Here is a 9,143-nt window from a genome sequence, read left to right as displayed (position 1 = left end):
GATCTTTAGAATGGATTGTTTGGATCTCCTTGCAGTCCAAGGGACTCTCAAGAGTCTTCTCCAACACCACAGTTCAAAAGCATCAATTCTTTGGCGCTTAGCTTTCTTCACAATCCAACTTTCACATCCATACATGACCACCGGAAAAACCATAGCCTTGACTAGACGGACCTTTGTTGGCAAAGTAACGTCTCTGCTTTTGAATATGCTATCTAGTTTGGTCATAACTTTTTTTTTCCAAGGGGTAAGCGTCTTTTAATTTCATGGCTGCAATCACCATCTGCATACATAGGTTCTTTTTCATTTTTTTCTGTTATGATGTATCACAGGATATTGAATATAGTTCCCTGTGCTATAATGTAGGACCTTATTGTTTACCAATTCTAGATATAAATAGTTTGTGTCTGCTAATCCAAAACTCCCAATCTATCTCTCTCCTATATGTCCTCCCCCTTGGCAACCACAAATCTGTTTCTACGTCTGTGAGTCTGTTTCTGTTTCTTTGATAAGTTCATTGCTGATCCTCATGGATTTTGATGTGTGAGATAATGACAACAGTATATTGTTTCTTGTTTTCTTGCCTGCCACCCATCTCCCAGGCCCCATGAAGAAGAAGAAAGAATTTGTTGTTGTTCAGTCACTGTCATGTCCAACTCTTTGCGACCCCGTGGACTGCAGTAAGCCAGACTCCTCTGTCCTTCACTATCTTCTGGAGTTTGCTCAGATTCATGTCCATTGTGGTGGTGATGCTATCTCATCCTCTGCCACCTTTTTTTTTTTTTCTCTTGGCCTTCAGTCTTTTCCAGCATCAGAGTCTTTTCCAATGAGTTGGCTCTTTGCATGAGGTGGCCAAAGTATCAGACCTTCAGCTTCAGCCTCAGTCCTTCCAATGAATTCTTGTTCAGTCACTCCCCCTGCATTGTAGCATGCCAGGCTCCTCTGTCCTCTGTTATCTCCTCAAATACATGTCCATTGAGTTGGTGATACTATATAGCCATTTCATCTTCTGTTACTCCCTTATCCTTTCTCCTTCCATCTTTCCCAGCACTGGGGTCATTTCTAATGAGTCAGCTCCTTGCATCAGGTGGCCAAAGTATTGGAGCTTCAGCTTCAAGATCAGTTCTTCCAATGAATATTCAGGGTTGATTTCCTTTAGGATTGACTAGTTGGATCTCCTTGCAGTCCAAGGGACTCTCAAGAGTCTTCTCCAACACCATAGTTCAAAAGCATCAATTCTTTGGTGATAAGCCCTTTTTGTGGTCCAGCTCACACATCCGTTCATATCTACTGGAAAAACCATAGCTTTGACTATACAGACCTTTGTCGGAAAAGTGATGTCTCTGTTTTTTAATATGCTATCTAGGTTTGTCATCGGAGAAGGCAATGGCACCCCACTCTAGTACTCTTGCCTGGAAAATCCCATGGATGGAAGAGCCTGGTAGGCTGCAGTCCATGGGGCCGCTGAGGGTCAGACACAACGAACGACTTCACTTTCACTTTTCACTTCCATGCATTGGAGAAGGAAATGGCAACCCACTCCAGTGTTCTTTCCTGGAGAATCCCAGGGATGGGGCAGCCTGGTGGGCTGCCATCTATGGGGTCGCACAGAGTCGGACACAACTGAAGCGACTTAGCAGTTGAAGCAGCAGGTTTGTCATAGTTTTCCTTCCAAGGAGCAAGTGTCTTTTTAATTTTACAGCTGCAGTCACCATCTGCAGTGATTTAGGAGCCCAAAAAAATAAAGTCTATCACTGCTTCCACTTTTTCCTTTTGTATTTGCCATGAAGTGATGGAATCTGATGCCATGATCTTAGATTTTTTAATGATGAGTTTCAAGGCAGCTTTTTCACTCTCCTCTTTCATCCTCATCAAGAGGTTCTTTAGTTCCTCTTCATTTTCTGCTATTAGAGTGGTATCATCTGCCTATATGAGGCTGTTGATATTTCTCCTAGAGATTTTGATTCCCACTTGTGATTCATCCAGCCTGTCATTTACATGATGTATTCTACATATAAGTTAAATAAGCAAGACAATGTACAGCCTTGTCATACTCTTGTTGCAATTTTGACCCAGTCAGTTGTTCCACATCTGCTTCTTAATGTTGCTCCTTGACCTGCATACAGGTTTCTCAGAAGTCAGGTAAGATGGTCTGGTATTCCCATCTCTTGAAGAATTTTCCAGTTTGTTGTGATGCACCCATTCAAAGGCTTTAGTGTAGTCAATAAAGCAGAAGTAGATGTTTTTTTCTGAGTAGAGACCTAATGGACTTCCTGGCACTTTATAGGAAAATTCTGCCCACCCTGCCCTAGGGCTCTGCTGTTCTAAGCATGGCCTGTGGACCAGCAGAATCAGCTTGCCCTGGGAGGCTATTGGGAACATGGAATCTTGTCTCTACCGCAGACCCACTGACTCAGAATCTCCAAATCCCAGGTGAGTTCTGCTCACATTACAGTTTGAGAAGCGCTGGTTTAGAGGCCCTGCTCGGGTCATCCTGTGGTTGCATCCTCCCCCAGATGCAGGCAGCCAGAGAGGACCAGGGGGTGTGGTCACCTGGAGCCCCACCCCCTCCAGGCCGTGCTCTGAGCACCTAGACCTTAGAATTCCTGCCGGAACCCCTGCTGGAATCCACTGGGTTGTTTATCAAAAATTTAAATTCCCAGGCCCCCTTGATCAGATCTTTGGGGCTGGTGCCTAGGACTCTGCATTCTGACCCCTTTCCTTTTGACTTTTGATCTGCAACAGAGCTACAAGAGCACTTGTAATGGGGGTGTGTGTGGAGAGGAGCTCCCCCAAGGGGCAGGAAGCATCAGGAGAAAGAGAAGGAGGTCTCAGGTCAAAGGAAGGTGCCGACCACCAGCTCACACCTTCCTGCTTCTCTCCTGATTCTCCTCACAACCTGGCCTGAAACCTGGCCTGACCCCACCCTTGGGAGCTGACTGCAGGAGGAACTGCCAGAACGGGGCAAAGGTGTCTTCCTGCTGACCGTGGGGCTCTCGGGGGCTGCCCTGCAGAAGGAAGGATCCAAATCGGGGCAATAGGAGCAAAGGGGCTGTGGGCGCCTGGAGAGACCACACGGACCCACCCACAGGGTCAGGCTGAAGCTGCTGAGCAGATCTTTGGGCAGGGAGACCTGTGTGGTCCTACGGGGGCTCAGAAGCTGCATCTGTCAGTTAAGAGTCTATGACATTGATCAAGGTACTTAAGCTCTATAGGCTTGTTTCCTTGTCTCTGAGATGGGGATCCTAGTACCCTCTAAGCTTGTGTTAAAATTAAATGTGATAAGTTAAAGCACATCCTGCTACACAGAGCAGAATAGGGGCTGTTGCTATTTATTGTGAAGCTTGTCACCTTACACCTCTGCACTTCCTGATGCTTGATATCTTAGGCACTTGTCACTGGATCATAAGACCTATTTCCTCAAACTGCAGGCACAGAAGGCTCCAATCACAGGCATGTGCCAGACACGTGCTTGGCCAGTGACCTAAGGCTTCCTGAGCTTTTCTGCTCAGTAGTGATTCCTGAAGTTACTGCCAAGATGATCATCACATATAGTTCCCAGGATTTCCCTCCCAGCAAGCCACAGCTTGGGACTCATGCTCTTAGGGTTGTGCTGAACTAAGACCAGGGTTTTATGAAAACTCTTCCCTTGTGGCTCAGCTGGCAAACAATCCACCTGCAATGTGGGAGACCTGGGTTCAATCCCTGGGTTGGGAAGATAACCTGGAGAAGGGAAAGGCTACCCACTCCAGTATTCTGGCCTGGAGAATTCCATGGATGCTATAGTCCATGGGGTCCCAAAGAGTCAGACAGGACTAAGTGACTCACTTTCACTTTTCTTTCCAGGGATAACTATGCCATACTGAAAACTACCACCAGTGAGCAGCAGAATCCAGGCATCCAGGTGAACAAAGGGGAAAGGCCATGGAATGTGGGCCCCATAGGCCACATAGGCAACTAGAAGGGTGGGGGGGCCCTAGCCTCACCCTCCCCATCTACCCCAGCCTCCACACACGGAAACACACACTCCTGCTCCTGCAGAATCACCTGATCACGTTTACTGTTTCTTTGTCCAGGTACAGTTCTTTAGGGCTTCCCTGGTGGTTCAGACATTAAAGAATCTGCCTGCAACGCAGGGGACCTGGGTTTGATCCCTAGGTCGGCATCTCCAGACTTTCTCTCTTCTCTCCAGCCTGAGCTCCAATGTGTCTTAATCCTTTTCAGTTCCTCGAATTCACCAACCTCTCCTTTGTTCTGGATCTTTGGGCCCATCTTTCCACTGCCTGGAAACTCCCCTCTGTCTTTTATTGACTGACTCTTACTCTCAGGTCACACGTGAAACATGGGTCTACCAAGCAGGACTTCTCCTCCATGAGATGAGACCCCCACTTCCCTGTCCCCTCTCCTGACTCTCTTGTATCCTCTCCTTTCTTATCTTCTTCCTCCTTCAGCCTGGAAGAGCAACAGCTGTGTCTCTTCCACTGACCCCAGCACCTAACTGGGAACCTGGAGCACAGGAGGGCTCAGCTAGTTCAGCTAGACTTTGAAAGCGCCCAGGCTGTAGGTGAATAACTTTCCAGTCCCAAACGCTTCTCTTTCCCCTTGAACTAGGGACTTAGTGGCTAATACATTTCAGGTGTGGTGGGGGGAGGGCATCAGAGTAAGGACACATGTTTCATTTAAATAAAAGACAGTTGGAAAGGGAAGGGAAAAAAGAACTTGTGAGTTCAGGAAGCAACTTGCTTGCCATTTGCTGTGATTTGTACAAAGACTGTCCTGTGTGTGTGAAGGGGGCTCTCAGGATGAACATGCCATGCAGACATTCCCTAAAGGATCACTCTGGCTGGTTCTCTGATATGTTGAGGCTCTGAGGTCAAAGCTGTGAATGAAAACTGAACTTGAGTGAAACACATGTCTCCTTACATAAATAGTTGCTACTCTCCACCCCCCAAAGAAGCCACTTTAGTATGGACATCACACATTTTATAGTGTCCAGATCGAGCATCCCCTCCCAGGGTAGGAAGGACATGGATATCACTAAGTCCTGTCCTTCAGCCTCTGCAAATTCTTTCCTCATCTTCCTCAGAAAAGTAGGGCTGAGGCCAAGAGAAGGCTTGTTGTGTCTCCATCCCCAGCCCCCTGACTGCGAGTGAGCCCGTGACTGAGAGGTGGGGAGGAGGGTGAGATGAATGAGCATCCTCTGACCCCACAGCCAGTCCCCCCCCACAAACCCCCCACCTCCACCCTTCTGTTCCCTCTGCCATTGGACTTCCCCTCACATGCATTCAGGGCTCCCCAGAGTTCTGACTCAGAGCTGAAATATTTCTTAAACCATCTTCTCTGTTGTTTAAAAGCTTAGCCCTTGATATTTGAGTGACTTCACTCAGAAGGACAAGGTGGGAGGCGGAAGGATGGAAAAGGCAAGAGGGTCTAGGTATTGATTGGGTTCTTCTCTCAGCTTTTAAACTAGAGGGTGAGGCACATAACATGTTGCAAAGGCAAACATCACAGCATTTTCACCAGAACCAGATCCCCTACAAGTGTGACAGAAAAGTTACCTTTGTTGGCTCGTGACCTCCATGTCACCAGCAGCCCCTCCCAACACTCCAGGTCTTTAGTCTGTTCCTACTTCTCCTCAAAGTGAAAGTAAAAGTATTAGCTGCTCAGTCATGTCCGACTCTTTGTGACCCCATGCAGTGTAGCCTTCCAGGTTCCTCTGCCCATGGATTCTCCAGGAAAGAATACTGGAGTGGATATTCATTCCCTTTTCCAAGGGGTCTTCCGAATCTCAGGGATCACATCCAGGTCTTCCACATTACAGGCAAATTCTTTACCATCTGAGCCACCAGGGAAGCCCTCAAACTCATGTTTAATATCTGATTACAGTTGTTGGGTGGAAAATTATGTCTTTAGCTTATTGCATAATAATGACAAAAGAAACAGAGTGGTATAAAGACTGAAGCTGCTTATTCAGTGTTTCAATGGGAAGAAATAAACCATTCCAGAAACTGCCTTCAAGTAAAATTCCAAAGTGCAGTAATAAATCAATGGCTTGTGATGGTTTAGAAAAGGAAGCAGGGATCATTAGAACAACCTCTTGGGTTCCGTAAATAAAGGATTGTAGTGCTGAATTAAATGCATATACTTATAAAGGCTGATAGATCTGAAGGAAACTTTAGTGAAACCATAGCATTAAGATATTGGCATGCATCTTAAGATGTCAGTTTCTTGAGATACAGTACTGAGTGTGAGTGTATTATGTATCTGTATTATATACACACACACATATATTAATATTAGGGTTAGGGTAAGGATTAGTCACTCTTTTTGACCCCATTGATTGCAGCCTGCCAGACTCCTCAGTCCATGGGATTCTCCAGGTAAGAATACTGAAGTGGGTTGCCATTTCCTTCTCCAGGGGATCTTCCCAACCCACGAATCGAACCTGGGTGTCCCACATTGCAGGCAGATTCCTTACCACTGTACCACCAGGGAAGCCCACATTAATGTTAAGGTGATTATTAAAGGAATGATGGTACTGTGCTTCTCTTTCTCTAGTTTTTAACTTTTATTTATTTTTTTTTTCTAGCGAAAGTTTTATTTTATTTTTTTTTTTAATATTCCTTTATTTCTCATGTGTTCCCCATCCTGAAGCCTCCTCCCTCCTCCCTCCCCATACCATCCCTCTGGGTCGTCCCAGTGCACCAGCCCCAAGCATCCAGTATCGTGCATTGAACCTGGACTGGCATCTCGTTTCATACATGACATTTCACATGTTTCAATGCCATTCTCCCAAATCTTCCCACCCTCTCCCTCTCCCACAGAGTCCATAAGCCTGTTCTATACATCAGTGTCTCTTTTGCTGTCTCGTATACAGGGTTATCGTTACCATCTTTCTAAATTCCATATATATGCGTTAGTATACTGTATTGGTGTTTGTCCTTCTGGCTTACTTCACTCTGTATAATAGGCTCCAGTTTCATCCACCTCATTAGAACTGATTCAAATGTATTCTTTTTAATGGCTGAGTAATACTCCATTGTGTATATGTACCATGGCTTTCTTATCCATTCATCTGCTGATGGACATCTAGGTTGCTTCCATGTCCTGGCTATTATAAACAGTGCTGCGATGAACATTGGGGTACACGTGTCTCTTTCCCTTCTGGTTTCCTCAGTGTGTATGCCCAGCAGTGGGATTGCTGGATCATAAGGCAGTTCTATTTCCAGTTTTTTAAGGAATCTCCACACTGTTCTCCATAGTGGCTGTACTAGTTTGCATTCCCACCAACAGTGTAAGAGGGTTCCCTTTTCTCCACACGCTCTCCAGCATTTATTATTTGTAGACTTTTGGATCGCAGCCATTCTGACTGGTGTGAGATGGTATCTCATAGTGGTTTTGATTTGCATTTCTCTGATAATGAGTGATGTTGAGCATCTTTTCATGTGTTTGTTAGCCATCTGTATGTCTTCTTTGGAGAAATGTCTATTTAGATCTTTGGCCCATTTTTTGATTGGGTCATTTATTTTTCTGGAGTTGAGCTGTAGGAGTTGCTTGTATATTTTTGAGATTAGTTGTTTGTCGGTTGCTTCATTTGCTATTATTTTCTCCCATTCTGAAGGCTGTCTTTTCACCTTGCTAATAGTTTCCTTTGATGTGCAGAAGCTTTTAAGTTTAATTAGGTCCCATTTGTTTATTTTTGCTTTTATTTCCAATATTCTGGGAGGTGGGTCATAGAGGATCCTGCTGTGATGTATGTCAGAGAGTGTTTTGCCTATGTTCTCCTCTAGGAGTTTTATAGTTTCTGGTCTTACGTTGAGATCTTTAATCCATTTTGAGTTTATTTTTGTATATGGTGTTAGAAAGTGTTCTAGTTTCATTCTTTTACAAGTGGTTGACCAGATTTCCCAGCACCACTTGTTAAAGAGATTGTCTTTAATCCATTGTATATTCTTGCCTCCTTTGTCAAAGATAAGGTGTCCATATGTGCGTGGGTTTATCTCTGGGCTTTCTATTTTGTTCCATTGATCTATATTTCTGTCTTTGTGCCAGTACCATACTGTCTTGATAACTGTGGCTTTGTAGTAGAGCCTGAAGTCAGGTAGGTTGATTCCTCCAGTTCCATTTTTCTTTCTCAAGATCGCTTTGGCTATTCGAGGTTTTTTGTATTTCCATACAAATTGTGAAATTATTTGTTCTAGCTCTGTGAAGAATACTGTTGGTAGCTTGATAGGGATTGCATTGAATCTATAAATTGCTTTGGGTAGTATACTCATTTTCACTATATTGATTCTTCCAATCCATGAACATGGTATATTTCTCCATCTATTAGTGTCCTCTTTGATTTCTTTCACCAGTGTTTTATAGTTTTCTATATATAGGTCTTTAGTTTCTTTAGGTAGATATATTCCTAAGCATTTTATTCTTTCCGTTGCAATGGTGAATGGAATTATTTCCTTAATTTCTCTTTCTGTTTTCTCATTATTAGTGTATAGGAATGCAAGGGATTTCTGTGTGTTGATTTTATACCCTGCAACTTTATTATATTCATTGATTAGTTCTAGTAATTTTCTGGTGGAGTCTTTAGGGTTTTCTATGTAGAGGATCATGTCATCTGCAAATAGTGAGAGTTTTACTTCTTCTTTTCCAATTTGGATTCCTTTTATTTCTTTTTCTGCTCTGATTGCTGTGGCCAAAACTTCCAAAACTATGTTGAATAGTAATGGTGAAAGTGGGCACCCTTGTCTTGTTCCTGACTTTAGAGGAAATGCTTTCAATTTTTCACCATTGAGGATAATGTTTGCTGTGGGTTTGTCATATATAGCTTTTATTATGTTGAGGTATGTTCCTTCTATTCCTGCTTTCTGGAGAGTTTTTATCATAAATGGATGTTGAATTTTGTCAAAGGCTTTCTCTGCATCTATTGAGATAATCATATGGTTTTTGTTTTTCAATTTGTTAATGTGGTGTATTACATTGGTTGATTTGCGGATATTGAAGAATCCTTGCATCCCTGGGATAAAGCCCACTTGGTCATGGTGTATGATCTTTTTAATGTGTTGTTGGATTCTGATTGCTAGAATTTTGTTTAGGATTTTTGCATCTATATTCATCAGTGATATTGGCCTGTAGTTTTCTTTTTTTGT

This window comes from Bos grunniens, chromosome 12 (assembly GCF_055505025.1).
Source record: "Bos grunniens cultivar Pamir isolate PY7600 chromosome 12, Bosgru_T2T1.0, whole genome shotgun sequence".
Taxonomy (NCBI): Eukaryota; Metazoa; Chordata; class Mammalia; order Artiodactyla; family Bovidae; genus Bos; species Bos grunniens.
The sequence above is the reverse complement of the archived record's forward strand: the minus strand, read 5'-3'. Positions refer to the sequence as shown.